The sequence below is a fragment of the Oncorhynchus nerka genome, unplaced genomic scaffold (assembly GCF_034236695.1).
Source record: "Oncorhynchus nerka isolate Pitt River unplaced genomic scaffold, Oner_Uvic_2.0 unplaced_scaffold_2282, whole genome shotgun sequence".
In the NCBI taxonomy this organism is placed as follows: domain Eukaryota; kingdom Metazoa; phylum Chordata; class Actinopteri; order Salmoniformes; family Salmonidae; genus Oncorhynchus; species Oncorhynchus nerka.
In genome coordinates, this window is record NW_027039013.1 from 7,142 (window position 1) to 15,033 (window position 7,892).

Below are 7,892 nucleotides of genomic sequence, written 5' to 3' on the forward strand. Positions count from 1 at the left end.
CTGCCTGCCTCTCTCTCTCTCTGCCTGCCTCTCTCTCTCTCTGCCTGCCCTCCCTTTTCTCTCTCTGCCTGCCTGCCCCTTTCTCTCTCTCTGCCTGCCCCTCCCTTTTCTCTCTCTCTCTGCCTGCCCCTCCCTTTCTTTTCTCTCTCTCTGCCTGCCCCTCCCTTTCTCTCTCTCTCTGCCTGCCTCTCCCTTTCTCTCTCTCTCTGCCTGCCTCTCCCTTTCTCTCTCTCTCTGCCTGCCTCTCCTTTTCTCTCTCTCTGCCTACCTCTCCCTTTCTCTCTCTCTGCCTGCCTCTCCCTTTCTCTCATTCTCTCTTCTCTGCCTACCTCTCCCTTTCTCTTTCTCTCTCTCTCTGCCTGCCTCTCCATTTTCTCTCTCCCTCTGCCTGCCTCTCTCTTTCTCTCTCTCTGCCTCTCCATTTCTCTCTCTCCCTCTACCTGCCCTCTCCCTTTTCTCTCTCTGCCTGCCTCTCCATTCTCTCTCTCCCTCTACCTGCCTCTCCTTTCTCTCTCTCTGCCTGCCTCTCCCTTTCTCTCTCTCCCTCACTCCTGCCTCTCCCTTTCTCTCTCTCTCTGCCTGTCTCTCCTTTCTTTCTCTCTGCCTGCCTCTCCCTTTCTCTCTCCCTCTACCTGCCTCTCCCTTTCTCTCTCTGCCTGCCTCTCCCTTTCTCTCTCTCCCTCTACCTGCCTCTCCCTTTCTCTCTCTCTGCCTGTCTCTCCCTTTCTCTCTCTCTGCCTGCCTCTCCCTTTTCTCTCTCTCTCTGCCTGCCCCTCCCTTTCTCTCTCTCTCTGCCTGCCTCCTTTCTTTCTCTCTCTCTCTGCCTGCCTCTCCCTTTTTCTCTCTCTCTGCCTGCCTCTCCCTTTCTCTCTCTCTCTCTGCCTGCCTCTCCCTTTCTCTCTCTCTGCCTGCCTCTCCCTTTCTCTTCTCTCTCTCTCTCTTCTCTGCCTGCCTCTCCCTTTCTCTCTCTTCTCTCTCTCTCTGCCTGCCTCTCCATTTCTCTCTCTCCCTCTGCCTGTCTCTCCCTTTCTCTCTCTCTCTGCCTGCCCCTCCTTTCTCTCTCTCTCTGCCTGCCTCCCTTTCTCTCTCTCTCTGCCCCTCTCCCTCTCTCTCCCTCTCTCTGCCTCTCTCTTTCTCTCTCTCTCTGCCTGCCTCTCCATTTCTCTCTCCCTCTACCTGCCTCTCCCTTTCTCTCTCTCTCTGCCTGCCTCTCCATTTCTCTCTCTCCCTCTACCTGCCTCTCCCTTTCTCTCTCTCTCTGCCTGCCTCTCCCTTTCTCTCTCTCCCTCTACCTGCCTCTCCCTTTCTCTCTCTCTCTGCCTGTCTCTCCCTTTCTCTCTCTCTCTGCCTGCCTCTCCCTTTCTCTCTCTCTCTGCCTGCCTCTCCCTTTCTCTCTCTCCCTCTACCTGCCTCTCCCTTTCTCTCTCTCTCTGCCTGCCTCTCCCTTTCTCTCTCTCTCTCTGCCTGCCTCTCCCTTTCTCTCTCTCTCTGCCTGCCTCTCCCAGAGCTAAGGATGATGTTAAAGAGTTTTAGTATAGCCAATTGGAATTTGTTGTCTATATATTTGATCATTTCATTAAGGATACCATCAACACCACAGTCCTTTTTGGGTTGGAGGGTTTTTATTATGTCCTGTAGTTCATTCAATGTAATTGGAGAATCCAGTGGGTTCTGGAATCTAGTGGGTTCTGGAATCCAGTGGGTTCTGGAATCCAGTGGGTTCTGGAATCCAGTGGGTTCTGGTCGTCTTTAATAGTTGATTCTAAGATCTGTATTTGATCATGTATATGTTTTTGCTCTTTATCCTTTGTTATAGAGCCAATCAGTTGGTTTACCCATACATCTCCATTTTGGATAGATAACATGTTGTTTGTTATAGAGCCAATCAGATTGGAGAAGTGGTTTACCCAGACATCACCATTTTGGATAGATAACATGTTGTTTGTTATAGAGCCAATCAGATTGGAGAAGTGGTTTACCCAGACATCACCATTTTGGATAGATAACATGTTGTTTGTTATAGAGCCAATCAGATTGGAGAAGTGGTTTACCCAGACATCACCATTTTGGATAGATAACATGTTGTTTGTTATAGAGCCAATCAGATTGGAGAAGTGGTTTACCCAGACATCTCCATTTTGGATAGATAACATGTTGTTTGTTTAGTGTTTCCCAGAAGTGGTTAGAGTCTATGGATTCTTCAATTACATTGAGCTGATTTCTAACGTGATTTCTAACGATTTGTCATTGTTGTTCATTTCCTTCGGTTTTCTATTTGAGATTTTTAGATTTGATAGGGAAGATTTTCTACTGCCAAGTTTACACGCGTTTTGTCCAGGAAGTTGTCTAAAAGGGATTAAATTTTGTTTGTTTTTTAAATTGTTTTTTTTTGGTTTACACATTTTTCTCTGTTATTTATTAATATATTAATATAATTCAGTTCCTTTTTCCTTTTCCTTTTCCTTTTCCTTTTCCTTTGATGCCTCGTGATTTGACTATTGCTCTGTTTAAGTAGACTGTGATTTTTGCTGTGGTCTGATAGGGGTGTCTGTGGGCTGACTGTGAACGCTCTGAGAGACTATGGGTTGAGGTCAGTGATAAAGTAGTCTACAGTACTACTGCAAAGAGATGAGCTATAGGTGTACCTACCATAGGAGTCCCCTCGAAGCCTACCATTGACTATGTACATACCCAGCGTGCGACAGCTTTGCTGACCAACTGGCAGTCTTCACTGACATTTTCAACATGTCCCTGATTGAGTCTGTAATGACAACATGTTTCAAGCAGACCACCATAGTCCCTGTGCCCAAGAACACTAAGGTGACCTGCCTAAATGACTAGCGACCCGTAGCACTCACGTCTGTAGCCAAAAGTGCTTTGAAAGGTTGGTCATGGCTCACATCAACACCATCATCCCAGAAACCTAGACTCACTCCAATTTGCATACCGCCCCAACAGATCCACAGATGATGCAGTCTCTGTGCACTCCACACTGCCCTTTCCCACCTGGACAAAAGAAACACCTGTGTGAGAATGCTTGAGAATGCTGTTCATAAACACAGCTCAGCGTTCAACACCATAGTCCCCTCAAAGCTCATCAATAAGCTAAGGACCCTGGGACTAAACACCTCCCTCTGCAACTGGATCCTGGACTTCCTGACGGGCCGCCCCCAGGTGGTAAGGGTAGGTAACACACATCCTCCACGCTGATCATAAACATGGGGGCCCCTCAGGGTGCGTTCTCAGCCCCTCCTGTACTCCCTGTTCACTCATGACTGCACGGCCAGGCACGACTCAACACCATCATTAAGGTTGCCAATGACACAACAGTGGTAGGCCTGATCAACGACAATGATGAGACAGCCTATAGGGAGGAGGTCAGAGACCTGGCCAGGTGGTTCCAGGACAACAACCTCTCCCTCAACGTAGCCAAGACTAAGGAGATGTTTGTGGACTACAGGAAAAGGAGGACCGAGCACGTCCCCATTCTCATCGACGGGGCTTTAGTGGAGCAAGTTGAGAGCATCAAGTTCCTTGGTGTCCACATCAACAACAAACTAACATGGTCCAAACACACCAAGACAGTCGTGAAGAGGGCACGACAAAGCCTATTTCCCCCTCAGGAGACTAAAAATATTTGGTATGGGTCCTGAGATCCTCAAAAGGTTCTACAGCTGCAACATTGAGAGCATCCTGACTGGTTGTATCACTGCCTGGTATGACAATTGCTCGGCTTCTGACCACAAGGCACTACAGATGGTAGTGCGAACGGCCCAGTACATCACTGGGGCTAAGCTACCTGCCATCCAGGACCTCTACACCAGGCGGTGTCAGAGGAAGGACTTAAAAATGGTCAAAGACCCCAGCCACCCCAGTCATAGACTGTTCTCTCTACTACCGCATGGCAAGCGGTACCGGAGCGCCAAGTCTAGGACAAAAAGGATTCTAAACAGCTTCTACCCCCAAGCCATAACACTCCTGAACAGCCAATCAAATGACTACCCAGACTATTTGCATTGTGTGTAAAATATTGTGTGATATAGCTTGGAAAATAAATCAACGTGACTCTGGATGACAACATAATGATGTTTGTTTCCAACATTACGGCTGTTTTCCTAAAGACATGGGAGTCCACTTCATGTTCTGTTTCCTTGGCTTCCTTACTTCCTAATATGAAGACACTGGTATCACGGCAACACTACACACACACAGCCATATGTGATCTCTATTGCTACTTGACTGCTTTTAAACCATCACATGGAATTCATTAACGACCTCATGGAAGGAAGAGTGGATATTCCAGAATGTTCTACTCTTAGAACTCCTCATTAGGTTGTTCTCTCCACGGAATGTAGAAATGGAAATATCAGAGTGTAATTCAAGTATTTAGTTCTGGGATGTTAGCTGGCTAATAGGACAGCTGAGTTGGAACTATTAGCATTACTTCCCAAATGGAATCTTCTTCCTTATGCACTACCTTTAACTAGGGTGATATTTGGGACTTTGTCTTGGGAATGGGATCTAGACACTCCATGGACATAACTGTGATACCCACCTGACACAATTGCGCTGACCTGACCCCAACCATAATGAGCTCAGATATTTTCTAGCCACATGGTCCTTCGTATATTATTGGTGACTTAAGGAGAGGAGAAAACATACCCTGGGAAGAGAGGGGAGGTGGTAACATACCCTGGGAAGAGAGGGGAGGAGGTAACATACCCTGGGAAGAGAGGGGAGGAGGTAACATACCCTGGGAAGAGAGGGGAGGAGGTAACATACCCTGGGAGGAGGTAACATACCCTGGGAGGAGGTAACATACCCTGGGAGGAGGTAACATACCCTGGGAGGAGGTAACATACCCTGGGAAGGAAGAGGTAACATACCCTGGGAAGAGAGGGGAGGAGGTAACATACCCTGGGAAGAGAGGGAGGAGGTAACATACCCTGGGAAGAGGGGAGGAGGTAACATACCCTGGGAAGAGAGGGAGGAGGTAACATACCCTGGGGGAGGGGAGGAGACCCTGGGGGAGGAGGGGAGGTAACATACCCTGGGAAGAGAGGGGAGGAGGTAACATACCCTGGGAAGAGAGGGGAGGAGGTAACATACCCTGGGAAGAGAGGGGAGAGGTAACATACCCTGGGAAGAGGGGAGGAGGTAACATACCCTGGGAAGAGAGGGAGAGGTAACACACCCTGGGAAGAGAGGGGAGGAGGTAACATACCCTGGGAAGAGAGGGGAGGAGGTAACATACCCTGGGAAGAGGAGGGGAGGAGGTAACATACCCTGGGAAGAGAGGGGAGGAGGTAACATACCCTGGGAAGAGAGGGGAGGAGGTAACATACCCTGGGAAAGAGGGGAGGAGGTAACATACCCTGGGAGGAGGTAACACCCTGGGAAGAGAGGGGAAGAGGTAACACACCCTGGGAAGAGAGGGGAGGAGGTAACATACCCTGGGAAAGAGGGGAGGAGGTAACATACCCTGGGAAGAGGGGAGGTAACATACCCTGGGAAGGAGGAGGGAGGTAACATACCCTGGGAAGAGGTAACATACCCTGGGAGGAGGTAACATACCCTGGGAAGAGAGGGGAGGGTAACATACCCTGGGAAGAGAGGGGAGGAGGTAACATACCCTGGAAGAGGGGAGGAGGTAACATACCCTGGGAAGAGAGGGGAGGAGGTAACATACCCTGGGAAGAGAGGGGAGGAGGTAACATACCCTGGGAAGAGAGGGGGAAGAGGTAACATACCCTGGGGGAGGGGGAGGAGGTAACATACCCTGGGAAGAGAGGGGAGGAGGTAACATACCCTGGGAGGAGGTAACATACCCTGGGAAGAGGTAACATACCCTGGGAGGAGGTAACATACCCTGGGAAGAGGTAACATACCCTGGGAGGAGGTAACATACCCTGGGAGGAGGTAACATACCCTGGGAAGAGAGGGAGGAGGTAACATACCCTGGGAAGAGGGGAGGAGGTAACATACCCTGGGAAGAGGGGGAGGAGGTAACATACCCTGGGAGGAGGTAACATACCCTGGGAAGAGGTAACATACCCTGGGAAGAGGTAACATACCCTGGGTGGAGGTAACATACCCTGGGAAGAGGGGAGGGTAACATACCTGGGAAGAGGGAGGAGGTAACATACCCTGGGAAGAGGGGAGGGAGGTAACATACCCTGGGGAGGAGGTAACATACCCTGGGAAAGAGAGGGGAAGAGGTAACATACCCTGGGAAGAGGGGAGGAGGTAACATACCCTGGGAGGAGGTAACATACCCTGGGGAAGGAGACCCTGGGAAGAGAGGGGAGTAACATACCCTGGGAAGAGAGGGGAGGAGGTAACATACCCTGGGAAGAGAGGGGAGGTGGTAACATACCCTGGGAAGAGAGGGGAGGTGGTAACATACCCTGGGAAGAGAGGGGAGGAGGTAACATACCCTGGGAAGAGAGGGGAGGAGGTAACATACCCTGGGAAGAGAGGGAGGAGGTAACATACCCTGGGGAGAGGGGAGGAGGTAACATACCCTGGGAAGAGAGGGGAGGAGGTAACATACCCTGGGAAGAGAGGGGAGAGGTAACATACCCTGGGAAGAGGTAACATACCCTGGGAGGAGGTAACATACCCTGGGAAGAGAGGGGAGGAGGTAACATACCCTGGGAAGAGGTAACATACCCTGGGAGGAGGTAACATACCCTGGGAAGAGAGGGGAGGAGGTAACATACCCTGGGAAGAGAGGGGAGGAGGTAACATACCCTGGGAAGAGAGGGGAGGAGGTAACATACCCTGGGAAGAGAGGGGAGGAGGTAACATACCCTGGGAAGAGGTAACATACCCTGGGAAGAGAGGGGAGGAGGTAACATACCCTGGGAGGAGAGGGGAGGAGGTAACATACCCTGGGAGAGAGGGGAGGAGGAAAACATACCCTGGAAGAGAGGGGAGGCGCATACCCTGGGAAGAGAGGGGAGGAGGTAACATACCCTGGGAGGAGGTAACATACCCTGGGAAGAGAGGGGAGGGAGGTAACATACCCTGGGAAGAGAGGGGGGAGGTAACATACCCTGGGAGGAGAGGGGAGGAGGTAACATACCCTGGGAAGAGAGGGGAGGAGGTAACATACCCTGGGAAGAGAGAGGGGGAGGAGGGGAAGAGGTAACATACCCTGGGAAGAGGTAACATACCCTGAGAAGAGGTAACATACCCTGAGAAGAGGGGAAGAGGTAACATACCCTGGGAGAGGTAACATACCCTGGGAAGAGAGGGGAGGAGGTAACATACCCTGGGAGGAGGGGGAGGAGGTAACATACCCTGGGAAGAGAGGGAGGAGGTAACATACCCTGGGAGGAGGGGGAGGAGGTAACATACCCTGGGAGGAGGGGAGGAGGTAACATACCCTGGGAGGAGGGGGAGGAGGTAACATACCCTGGGAGGAGGGGGAGGTAACATACCCTGGGAGGAGAGGGGATGAGGTAACATACCCTGGGAGGAGGGGGGAGGAGGTAACATACCCTGGGAAGAGGGGGAGGAGGTAACATACCCTGGGAAGAGAGGGGAGGAGGTAACATACCCTGGGGAAGAGAGGGGAGGAGGTAACATACCCTGGGAAGAGAGGGGAGGAGGTAACATACCCTGGGAAGAGAGGGGAGGAGGTAACATACCCTGGGGGAAGAGAGGGGAGAGGTAACATACCCTGGGAAGAGAGGGGAGGAGGTAACATACCCTGGGAAGAGAGGGGAGGAGGTAACATACCCTGGGAAGAGAGGGGGAGGAGGTAACATACCCTGGGAAGAGAGGGGAGGAGGTAACATACCCTGGGAAGAGAGGGAGGAGGTAACATACCCTGGGAAGAGAGGGGAGGAGGTAAACATACCCTGGGAAGAAGAGGGGAGGAGGTA